At 45.6% G+C, this 12,974-nt stretch overlaps 1 protein-coding gene across 2 annotated transcripts in view; it reads right to left on the bottom strand.

Annotated features, from left to right (window-relative positions):
• Nucleotides 1–9,636, bottom strand: part of LOC103182909 (diacylglycerol kinase beta) — a 175,823-nt gene extending 166,187 nt beyond the window's left edge. Inside the window, exons 1-2 of one of the 2 annotated variants that reach the window (XM_042336191.1) lie at nucleotides 9,587–9,636; nucleotides 9,095–9,208 (exon numbers count right to left, since the gene is read on the bottom strand). The gene's annotated coding sequence lies outside the window, so the exon portion shown is untranslated. Of the gene's footprint in view, nucleotides 1–9,094; nucleotides 9,262–9,586 lie in introns of those variants that run through there. The other variant, XM_042336192.1, reaches the window with a different exon arrangement.
• Between the last annotated feature and the right edge of the window lie 3,338 nt (nucleotides 9,637–12,974).

Here is a 12,974-nt window from a genome sequence, read left to right on the forward strand (position 1 = left end):
CTCACTCAACATCTGAAAGAGAAAGATGGATTCAATTTGTGACTGCTGTAACCAGAAAGCATGCATCTCAAAGGTTTAGTTATGGTTCTTCGAAAGGAAACACAAGATTTAGATTTTAGCTTCCAAATCAAGCAACTCGATTAATCACTTCACAATTACAATTAAACCGATTATGGTTTAATCATGGTGGCTATGAGCATAGAAAGACGGGGCCTGGAGAGGGATTAGTATTACAGAGTAATGATAAAGCTTTAACCTCTCCCTCTTTCAGATGTTGGTTCATCATGCTTTGCACTTGCAGCATTTTCTGCTTTTACTACCAATTTTTTAAATAAATTGAACTAGAGGCGACATTAATAATAATAATCCTTGGATTTGATATAGCACCTCATCATGTCATTGAGACGTCTCAAAGTGCTTCACAGAATATACTAAAAAGTGGTCTGGCTGTGTATTTTGGGGGCGAAACACGGCAGCCAATTGCACACAGCAATACCCCACAAACACTCGTAGACTGAGTGACCACATTTTTTTTGTTGATGAGGGATTATTAACCCTGGAAAGTGATCTGCCATTGATCCCTCTTTCTTGGCTTTTACAACACAAAACAATAAATCACAAGTGTATAACTCCCAACTGAAGTGCCACATAGATAAATTACAACCATTTTGAACCATTTCAATTTTGCACCAGTAATCTATTTACAATTAGATGTCGTCACAATGGCTTAAAATGGAAAGTACAGACCTGAGTCTCTGTTGCTTACATTTTATAGGTTTCTTGAGTCTTTTGGAGTAAGTTCCAACGGTATCATTCACTTCAATTTGTATAAACTGAAATGTGTTTTTTTTGTGTGTAAAAAATACAATGCTCCCGGTAGTTAACTGCATCATTCTATTGTGTGTGTTGTACATTAGGAAACACCTACATTTCAGTCAGTATACTGCAATAATGGGGTGGGGGTGTGTGGGGGACGGGGGACAGGGGTAGGGGAGAGGAAAATGACTGTTGGGTAGGCAACACATACCTTATGCCATAGTTGATGAGAAAATGCGAGCAAAATCAAACCCTCTGATTGCTTCAAATTCATCTGAACTGCACCACATTGTTTTTTTTGACAACCGACAAACAATTTTTGACAACAGACAAAACACAATTGAAAAGCTGGCCTTTTTTAAAAAAAATGCTTACATGGTACAATGCCTATTATGCACAAGGGAGATGGGAATAGAGGGGTATGGGAGAAGGGATTAGGAGAGGTGGAGGCTCCTGCATTATATAAACTCCGACATGGGTTAGTTGGGCCCAATAGCTTGTTTTAATGCTAATATGCATTCTACATAATTCCAAACATTCGTACACTAAATAGAGGCTGATGCAGATTTTAAAACACCTAATCTAAATCAAACTTCAACCTCAGAAGTTTGGTTCTGGACATTTGAAAGGGAATAGTGATATTTTAGTTTCTACTGCGAGCAACTATCAGTGACCTCACTATCATATCACAGGCAATTAAACAGATTGCTACAGAGTACGGAGGAGTAATCGCAAAGTGATTTACTTCAATGCTTAGGTATCCGTTGCACATTAAACCAGCAGTGCCACGGGATGTCTAAATGCAATTAAAATGTGTTAAAAATCCCGGGGTGCTATTCAAAAAGAGATTGGAATTTCTCCCAGAGTCCTGAAGAAAAAACACTCAGATAAAATTACTTATTCTGGATTTCAAAGGGCCAGCAGACTCAGTTGTGGGTCTCTAATGAGGCCTATGGGATGCAAACAGTGGAACAGATGTATAGAAAAGGACAGAGTCTCATTTGTCATTAAATACAAACATCTCTATCTATTACTACAAGTCTTGATGCATGTCATTTTCAAACAAAAGAAAAAGTAAATGTTGCTTGAGTTCTTCAGTTCACTGGTGACCACAAGCATTGAATCATGTGGGTCATATTTACTACAAGTGGCCAAATGTAGCTAATAACAATGAAACTGATCTAATCACTTCATCACTGACAGTAGTTGTCATAATTCCTCCAATCTGGTCTTTGTGTGGATGCGGGATAGAGTGTCCTGAACTAAGGTCAGACAATTGCTCGCAAAAGGGAGCAAAAGACAATCCACACCCCACCCTCCAGGCTAGCGCTGTACAGCTTCCAGCTATCGATCATATAGCTGCATAAGTAGAGAGCAAGCTGCCTGGCCAGTCTCTCAGTAGGCAGAGGGAGTCATCAGTGGAAGGTCAGTGGGAATGCACTTTACAGTATTATAAATAAGAGAAATTTATCTTTTTTATGGTCATAATGGTATTTATTTGATGACAAACAGTAAACAGTTCCCATTATAGAGCATGTGGAGCTAAGCTAATACTGCCTCTAGACAAACAATATGTTCCTGTAGCCCCCTTGAACCATTTTGTTTCACTGTGTGAAATACCAAACTCCAATATTGGAGTGAGAACTAATTGCAACACAACCTAGCGAAGCATGAGCAGGAGCCCCCCGAGAGGCACACACACTGTAGTAAGAGTAATGAGAAGAATTCATACATTTGATGCAATATTTTTTTTGTGTCAGGAAGTTGTCTCAAAGAGCTTCACAGGATAAATCCAGCAGAATAATTTAGGACTCACTAAGACATGAGGACATGGAGGGCAATTGACGACTGGAACAAGTTACTAGGAGGGTGGAGGCCAGTACACTGGGTCTCATTTAAAAAGCAGCCTGATCCTATGATAGGAGGACAAATGGATGGGTATTCTGGAAGGATGAAATCAGACAGGCCAAAGGGCCTTCTTCATCCAAACTGGCCTTGTAATTTACTGCAAATTGTAGTCACTGCATATTTTGGGGGTGAACGCAGCAGTCGATTTGTCAAGGTAATTAAGTGTTTTTTTTAAGCTGAGAGGACATCAGGTGAAACTCCCTACTCTTTTTGAACAGTGTAATGGGATTTTTAACTTCTATCTGAACAGACAGAAAGGACCTCAATTTAACTTCTCATACGATGGATGGCACCTCTGACAATGGAGCACTCCCCCAACACTGTATCGGAGTGTTAGCCTCGGCAAGTTACTGAAACACGAGCAGAAAGAAGCATTGAGAGGCACACACCCACACACACTGTGGTTTGGAGCAGCAGCATTGAGGGACGAAACACAAACTGCATGTTTCACAGTTACACAACCAACAAGCTCAGCCCACAAAGAACGAGCTCCAAACAACCCATTTATTCTACAGTTTACTTCTTCCCCTTTCAGAGTTAATTTCCAAAATCATAGCCACAAAACATTAAGCGCTCGTGGTGTCCGCACCTGTGCAGAATCAGAACCTTCGGTATAGTGAGCAAACAGATCGACTGTCATGGTTTTCAAGGTAAAGGCAGGTTAGAGTTGAGCAATTCAAGCTGAAGTACAAGCAGATGACAACAACAAAATTACATTTGTGTAGCGCCTTTCACGTCGGGAGGACGTCCCAAGGCACTGGACTGACAGAGTTTCGGACTTGAGCTGAGGGTCAAGGTGGAGGACGGGGGTAGGCAGAGGGGGGGGAAGCAGGGAGATCGAAAGGACGTTCGAAGAGGAGGGTCTTGAGGTGGGTCTTGAAGGTGGTGTGGGAGGGGGTGAGGTGGAGGAACTGCGGGATGGAGTTCCAGAGGGTGGGCGCAGAGTGACGGAAAGCCCGCCCGCCGATAGTGGGACAAGCGAGGTGGGGGACGTGAAGCAGGCCGGAGCCCGCTGAGTGGAGGGAGCGCACAGGATGGTAGGGGGTTAGGAGGTCACAGAGCGAGGGGGGAGCAAGACCATGGAGGGCTTTGAAGGTGAGGACCAGGAACTTAAACTGTATCCTCTGTGTGATGGGAAGCCAGTGGAGTTGGGCGAGGATGGGGGTGATAGGGTCACGGAGTCTAGTGCAGGAGAGGACACAGGCTGCAGAGTTCTGGATGATCTGCAGCCTGTGGAGGGAGTAGTTGGGGAGGCCGACAAGCAGTGAGTTTGCGTAGTCGAGCCTCGATGTAATGAAGGCGTGTATGAGGGTGTGAGACAGTTTCGGAGCCAGGCGACGTTGCGGAGGTGGGGGAAGGCAGAGCAGGTTATGGCGCGAATGTGGGGTAGAAAGGATAGTTGAGGGTCGAACAAGACCCCAAGGTTTTGGACTGGCTTAGCAAGGTGGAATGTGCAACCATGAAAGGTGATGCTGTCAGCGCCTGAGGTGAGGAGGCGCTGACGGGAGCCAATCAGGAGAGCCTCGGTCTTGTTGATGTTCAACTGAAGAAAGTTAGCTCTCATCCAGGACTTGATGTCTGACAGACATTCTGTCAGCACAGCAGTGGTCCTGGAGTCAAGGGTGGAGGCAGAGAGGTACAATTGGGTGTCATCCGCATACATGTGGAAGTTGACCCCATGTCTGCGGACGATGTCACCAAGTGGGGAGCATATAGATATTGAAGAGGAGGGAACTAGGGGCAGAGCCCTGAGGAATGCCGCATGAGACGGTTTGGGACAAACTAATTCCCAAACTAGTGATACTCAGTTATTTGGTGAGACTTTGTAACTGACCTAGTAATGCCGAAATAATTGTAGAATTTGTGAATATGAAGAGTTAAGATGCACAACATCAACTTTTATATAACATTTATATAGCGCCCTTCATAGGATAGTGTTCTCAGAGTGCAACAGAGATGCACCACATTCTGCTCATGAATTTTTTATGGTAAAAAATCTGGGGAGGGGAGAGATGACAAGAGGGGTTGGAAGATGACTTTTAAAAAAAAAGGTTTTTAAAAAAAGGAAAGAACAATTTATCCTGCTGGATATTGGTTTTGGAAAAAAAATCATTTTTTAATGCTATGATGATGAATACTTTTAACTATTCTTTTCGGTCCATGTCAAAACACAAGGTTGAACACAGTGAATCAAATGGGAATGGAGCAGAATAAAATGACAGGATCAGAGCTCCGAGCCATTCACACATACAGGGACAAAACAAGCTGCAACAAAGAGCAGCATATTTCCAAGCGTTATTTGATTTGTAAAACAATTGCTTTATTGATTTAAAAAAAAGTTTCCTCTCAAGTCTCAACATTGAAATTCTCGCTGTTGCTTTTTGCTTTCGGGATATTTGAAAAAGATCTCGTCGGCACATTGTCTGCAAACTTCAAATTACATTTTACAAATGGAAAGTGGATATGTAAATGCAATGCCATGGCGATGGGTATTTAGTGAACAAGCGGCCTATTTTAACCAGAGGGAGTTTCACTTTACCTAACTTTTGAAGCAATTAGTTAGAATTATTTTACGTTGCCAGCCAGGGGTTAACTTCTCTGACAAAACAAATAACGGTTCCCTCCCTCACATTTTCCTATGACAAAAATCAACCCTCCTCAGTCCCGTTCTGACTGTCAAAAACACTGCAGCTTGAGTCATTTTCCTACTGCTCTTTGTTTCATGTGTTCACTTGGGAGCAAGTGTCCGATCATCCGAGTCAAACCGAGGACAAATGGCGAAACAAGAACCGTTTATTTTGGATGCAAACACTTTGGGTTCAGTCTTTGAACCCTGAGTACAGTCAACAGCTATTTCACGTTTCTTCAAGAGCTTGCTGTTTTCAAAACCCGCTTGCCCACGTGACCCAAAAAAGGCACAAAAAGCAGTGAAGCCGTGTCACAAAAATTTAATGTAAGCCAAGAACCCACAAATACTCCTCGCAAGGCCACTGGGAACCACTCAACTGACAATTATAATTTAATTGCCGGCGGCAAAAATGCTACTAAAAAAAAGTCACACTTCCAATGAATCAGCTGACCCACTGCAACGTAAACTTAAATAGAACATTATGGCACAGAAGGATACCTATCTTCAGTTTAATCCATGTTTGTGGGTCACTGCTGTGCATGACTGACTGCCGTGTTTTGCCCACAAAATACACAGTCGATTAATTTCACAATATATTCTGTGAAGCGCTTTGATATGTCTCAACAACGTGATAAGGCGCTATATCAAATGTAAGGATTATTATTATTGCATTTATTTTGGTGGCAAGATTGAGACAAGCAAGGTATGAAGCAAAATCAACTGGAAATGCCCCCTTTGCATGGCACAAAAGATATGCAGGCAAATTAAAGGGGGGAGGGGAGGGAAAGTGGGCACCAGTGTATGGTTTATGATGAAACTTGCTACTGCCAAGATTTTGCAGGCAGCAAACTGCCTGCGAATGGAAAAAAAACATGCAAACCAAGTTGAAATCAATACATGCTTAATTGTAAAAGATCAATTCCACCTCCAACAAAAATGGCACTAGAATGAATACTGCATATGCTGAAATGTTCAAGCCTACAAACAGAAAACAATCTCTCTCGTTCCCCCCATCTCTTTCTCTCTCTCTCTCTCACACACACACCTTCCCCATATCAAATTGTAAAACTTACATACTCTTTCGATCGTACAATAAAATGGGAAGCTTATCTATATATGGATCGCTGTGATGTCTTGCTTACTCATCTTCATGGTTTGCACCATTAAATACTATGTCGGGACAATAATGACATCCATCTGTTAGACAAGCAGTGACTGGAGCAGAACCACCTATTAGTTGACAACTAATAGGACTAGGTTATAATGATACAAATAATCCTTCCATTTTATACAGAGCCTTATCACGCTGTCAAAACATCTCAAAGCACTTCATGGAATTTACTCCACTGTAAAGTGTAGTGACTTTATTTGTAGGCAAACAAGGTAGTCAATTCTCACACAGCAAATGTCCCACAAACAGCCATGAAGTGAATGACAAACGTTATGTGGGAGATTGTTGGTCAGGACACTGGAGAAAATCCCTTCTCTTTTGAAGAAGATCAGGAGATCAATCTTTTTTAAATAAAAAAAAAAATTTGCAAGCCTCTTAACCGTGCAACTAAGGTGGTTACTTAAGCTCAGGTGTTACCTGTTACTTCACCTGCAACTGCACTTACTTTGAAAATGGAAAGCGTTGCATTTCAAGTCAAAATTGGTGCAAAATTGGTGGGAGGGAGAGAAGTGCAAAACAGAACATTAAGGGCAGCCCCCAAAACAGCCCCCCCAAAGCATTTCAGGTGTTTCGAATGAACTTTGAAGCAATACATGATTGATAGGGCAAAAACTTGTCACGCCTTTTGCAGTCTATTTTTTTTTACACACACACTCTCACACACACACTCACACACTTAATTTGCGTCCGAGAACAGGTCGGTTGCTCAAAGCCACACATCTCAAACCAATGCTGAATCGTTCTGTTCCCTGTGCACTGAGACACGGAGCAGAGAGCGCAATCATCACATCACAGCGTTACAGTTCAGGTGCAATTGAATGGTCCAGTGTTCAAACAAAGACTTTCTCTGTATGTGTGTCTGTGTCTGTCTGTGTGTGTGTGTGTCTCTCTCTCTCTCTGTGTATGTGTGTCTGTTTCTGTGTCTCTCTGTGTGTGTGTCTCTGTATGTGTCTCTCTGTGTGTGTCTGTGTGTGTATCTGTCTGTGTGTGTCTGTCTGTGTGTGTGTCTCTCTGTGTGTGTCTGTCTGTGTGTGTGTCTGTGTGTGTGTCTCTGTGTGTGTGTCTCTCTGTGTGTGTGTGTGTCTCTGTGTGTGTCTGTCTGTGTGTGTGTGTGTGTGTGTCTGTCTGTGTGTCTGTCTGTCTGTCTGTCTGTCTGTGTGTGTGTCTCTCTCTGTGTGTGTGTGTGTCTCTGTGTGTGTCTGTATGTGTGTCTCTCTCTCTTATCAGTAGAAGCATTGCCTCCATCAATGCACAAAACACTCTTCCCGTTGAAGACGCAGAAACAAAACGCGGAACATTGGAAACACTCACATTATTTAAGCGGAAGAAAATAAAGTGGAACAGATTTCTTTTTTTTAAAAAAACCCCAAATCCCTGGTCTGCAGCGGCCCCGCACCGGTCGGAGGGCTTCAAAGTCAAAATCAAAGGCTCGATTACGGGCAAATAAAACAAGTGTCTTACATCCCGATCGGCAACTTTGTCCCGACTGCAGAGCAACTTATTGGCATTTATATTCACAACTGTGCGACTGCATCAGCCCAGAGGGGGGGGGGGGGGGACTGCATCAGCCCAGAGGGGGGGGGGGGGGGGGACTGCATCAGCCCAGAGGGGGGGGGACTGCATCAGCCCAGAGGGGGGGGACTGCATCAGCCCAGAGGGGGGGGGGGGGGACTGCATCAGCCCAGGGGGGGGGGGGGGGGGGACTGCATCAGCCCAGAGGGGGGGGGACTGCATCAGCCCAGAGGGGGGGGGGGGGGGGACTGCATCAGCCCAGAGGGGGGGGGGGGGGACTGCATCAGCCCAGAGGGGGGGGGGGGGGGACTGCATCAGCCCTCGGGGGGGGACTGCATCAGCCAGAGGGGGGGGGGGGGGGACTGCATCAGCCCAGGGGGGGGGGGGGGACTGCATCAGCCCTGGGGGGGGGGGGACTGCATCAGCCCAGAGGGGGGGGGGGGGGACTGCATCAGCCCAGAGGGGGGGGGGGGGGGGGGGACTGCATCAGCCCTCAGGGGGGTGGGGGGGGGGGACCTGCATCAGCCCTCAGGGGGGGGGGGGGACTGCATCAGCCCTCAGGGGTGGTGAGGGGGGGGACTGCATCAGCCCAGAGGGGGGGGGGGTCTGCATCAGCCCTCAGGGGGTGGTGGGGGGGGGGGGGACTGCATCAGCCTCGGGTGGGGGGGGGATTGGCTTCGGGTCACACAGCGGCGGACAGGCAGATTTCGCACGAGAGAGAGAGGGAGAGAGGGATGGGAGAGGGAGAAGGAGGGAGAGAGAGAGAGAGAGAGGAATGGGAGGGGGAGAGAGGGATGGGAGGGGGAGAAGGAGGGAGAGAGGAGAGAGAGGGATGGGAGAGGGGGAGAGAGAGAGAGAGGGGAGAGAGAGAGAGAGAGGGAGGGATGAGAGAGAGAGAGGGAGGGAGGGAGGGAGGTGGAGGGGAAGTAGAAACGAGGAGGGGAGCAGGTTTGGGGGAGAAGAGTGACGAGAGACAACAACAACAACAACAAAAATGTTTTAAAAACATCCCAACGTTGGGAGTCGTGTGACACAGAGAGCAGATTCGTGGTATTTACCTCCCAGACGCCAGGACAGCAAACCCATCCATGTCACATCATGTCATGTCATGTCATATCATGTCATATCATGTCAGTCGCCGACATCGCCTGGTTCCCTCACTGCAGATAACACTGACAAGAGTGGAGAGAGTGGAGAGAGAGAGAGAGAGAGAGGGAGAGAGGATGGAGAGAGAGAGAGGGAGAGAGGATGGAGAGAGAGAGAGGGAGAGAGGATGGAGAGAAAGAGGGAGAGAGGATGGAGAGAGTGGTGTGTGGAAGAGGAGGGGGAGGGAGGGAGGGAGGGGGGGGGGGAGGTGTGCAGTCAATGGCTTTAATAACACGTCAGCCCTCACTTCCCACCAACCAACACACAACACTGCACATTGCAGTGCATATCAATGAAATACAACGACACATCGCACACATCACATCACACACTCACTCACACGGAGGGGGAGAAGTCATTCTGAAAACTGCATTCACCGGCGGCTCTCGTTCTCACTGACTCACCTCTCCGAGGGAGTTCTCACGCTGCTCGTCTCGCTGTCTGTCTGTCTGTCTGTCTGTGTGTGTGTGCTGTCTGTCTGTGTGTGTGTGTCTGTCTGTCTGTCTGTCTGTCTGTGTGTTGTCTGTGTGTGTGTGTCTGTGTGTTGTCTGTGTCTGTCTGTGTGCTGTCTGTCTGTGTGTGTGTCTGTGTGTGTGTCTGTCTGTGTGCTGTCTGTGTGTGTGTGTGTGTCTGTCTGTCTGTGTGTTGTCTGTGTGTGTGTGTGTCTGTCTGTGTGTGTGCTGTCTGTGTGTGTGTGTGCTGTCTGTGTGTGTGTCTGTCTGTGTGTTGTTTGTGTGTGTGTGTGTGTCTGTCTGTGTGTTGTCTGTGTGTGTGTGTGTCTGTCTGTGTGTGTGTGTCTGTGTGTGTCTGTCTGTGTGTTGTCTGTGTGTGTGTGTGTCTGTCTGTGTGTGTGTTGTCTGTGTGCTGTCTGTCTGTGTGTTGTCTGTGTGTGTGTGTGTCTGTCTGTGTGTCTGTCTGTGTGTTGTCTGTGTGTGTGTGTGTCTGTCTGTCTGTCTGTCTGTCTGTCTGTCTGTCTGTCTGTCTGTGTGTGTGTCTGTCTGTCTGTGTGTTGTCTGTGTGTGTGTCTGTGTGTTGTCTGTGCGCTGTCTGTCTGCACACCAGGTTTGGGGCTTTGTGAGTTGCATCGGCTCAGACACAGCGGGACAGCTCCGTCACCGCCCCCCCCCCCCCGAGTGGGGAGGGCAGCAATGGGATGGGATGCAATGCAACGGCGGGGGGGGTGCGGGGACAGAGAGAAATAAAGTGCATATATATATATTATTTAAACCGGTTGCCCGAGGCGTAGACGCGGGTGAGAGGACTTTCTTACAGCTGTTTCTGTTGGTCTCTTTCCCCACCTCCCTCTCTAACCCCCCCCCCCCCCCCCCCCCCCCCTCTCTCTCTGTGTTTCTATATGTATCGCTCTCTGTATGTCTATGTGTGTGTTTCTGTGTATCTCTCAGTATATCTGTCTCTGTGTATCTCTCTGCATCGCTCTGAATCTCTGTGTATCTCTGTGTATCGCTCTGAATCTCTGTGTATCTCTCTTATCTCTCTGTATCTCTCTGTGTATCTCTCTGTATCACTCTGTATCTTTCTGAATCTCTGTGTATCTCTCTGAATCTCTGTGTATCTCTCTGTATCTCTCTGAATCTCTGTGTATCTCTGTATCGCTCTGAATCTCTGTGTATCTCTGTGTATCGCTCTGAATCTCTGTGTATCTCTCTGTATCGCTCTGAATCTCTGAATCTCTGTGTATCTCTCTGCATCGCTCTGAATCTCTGAATCTCTGTGTATCTCTCTGCATCGCTCTGAATCTCTGTGTATCTCTCTGCATCGCTCTGAATCTCTGTGTATCTCTCCGAATCTCTGTGTATCTCTCTGTAACTCTCTGAATCTCTGTGTATCTCTCTGTAACTCTCTGAATCTCTGTGTATCTCTCTGCATCGCTTTGAATCTCTGTGTATCTCTCCGAATCTCTGTTCAAACTCGAAATGTAGCATTGACTTGGAATGTTTTTCTTTGCAATATTGTTTATTATTTTTACCAGTCACTGGGGACTGGAATTATTCCCACTTTGCTCTTGTTAACCCCACAAACCCAAACTCTAACAGGTAGGATGGCTTTAGCTGGACAAGTAGCAGCAAGCTTGATGGACAATGCTTTCAATGGCAAACTTATGTGATATAACTTGTTAAAACTCCAGCACCAGCCTAACTCACACTGTGGGGGTCCCAAGCCTTGACTCTTGTCAACACGCTCTTGCTAAAACTCGGGAATTTGGTAAGTAGAGTGTGTCCCTCCAAATGCCTATTGGATTCCAGATACAGGAATTTCCACAAGTAGATGGCATGCATTTTTTTTTGTTCAGACTTGTGTCTGACACAGGCGGAAACATGTCACCATGCTTAAGAGTATCCGAATCAAACTGGGATTTCCATGCATGGAATTGTTGGTCCAGTTTGGATACTCTTAATCAGGGTGATGGGTTTCCACCTGTGTCAGAAATTTTCTGTGTTTTTACTTTTACAGTCATTACTTTTTTTAAAATACATGATAATGACACATCCCATCAGGATCTATTCCTCAAAATAAACTAAACAAAAAAAAACAATAGTGGCAATTTTGTAAAGTGAAGGCATCATCAATTATGGTTTATTAGGTGCAAGGTGGTCAAACTGGCGGCCCTTGGGCTGATTTAATCTGCCCCCCACCTCCCCTGCCTTCATTTAATTTAGCCTGCCCGCTCCCTCCATAACTTATAAATATTATGTTATGTTTGTGGAAGGGAAACACATAAATATTGATTATGCAGCCTGCAGACGTTTCTCAAATAGGGCTCTCTGGCTATCAGCAGCCAAAAGTTTGACCATCCTTGATACGGCAAATACCGCTGTAAGACTCAAAGCCACTGACCCGTGAGTGCATTTGAACATACCTCATATTTAGGTGACTGTTTGGAAGAACATTTTTGGCATCAGATTATTCGCTCCCTCTTCTTTCAAACCAGGGCTGGATCAATTGATAGTACTCCTGCCTCTGAGTCAGAAGATTGTGGGTTCATTTGAACTCCCTCAGGACTGGGGAATGCTGTATTGTTGAAGGTGCCATCCTTCGGATGAGACATTAAACCGAGGACCCATCTGTGCATGCTCCGATGGATGTTAACGATCCCAAGGCACTATTGATAAAAGGAAGGGAGTTTTCAGGCCAGCAATCCCCCAAATAAAATTAATCATTCACCTCATGGCTATCTGTGGGACATTGCTACATGCAAACCGGCTGCAGCTTTCACCTATAAAATAAAGTCACCACACCCTACAGCAAATCATGTGAAGCAGTTTTAAATAACCTGATGTGAAAGGTGCTGTATCAAATACAATTATTCTTTATGATTAAATTACATAACATGAAAAATCAGGGTAATGAAAGGGGGGATTTCTCCCCACGCACACAACCCACCCTCCCCAATTGCATTCACGTGCAGTTTCCATGTGAATTTTTTGTTGTCAAGTTGTCATGTACTCTATTCTGTAAGCCGATGGAAAAAACTGGTAATGTTGGTCACAGTGCACCCACACATTTTGCAACAAACTTCCAGACTTTCCACGTTCGCTGTAAAAATAAATGCATTTGAGGAGCGTTGGGGTTTCACTCGTTGGTTTCTGCATCTATCTATATATATATATATAGCTATCTATATATTTGCTAATAGTCCAATGATACCGAACACATTCTGCAAATGTATGGTGATCTTAACACCTTCAAGTTTCGGTGCAAAGTTAAACGTTAGAAGTGCAATAACTACATAACACGATGCTGAACTCGATAACAGTGGAAACATTTTTTTGT

The sequence above is a fragment of the Callorhinchus milii genome, unplaced genomic scaffold, assembly GCF_018977255.1.
Source record: "Callorhinchus milii isolate IMCB2004 unplaced genomic scaffold, IMCB_Cmil_1.0 Scaffold6, whole genome shotgun sequence".
Classification (NCBI taxonomy): Eukaryota; Metazoa; Chordata; class Chondrichthyes; order Chimaeriformes; family Callorhinchidae; genus Callorhinchus; species Callorhinchus milii.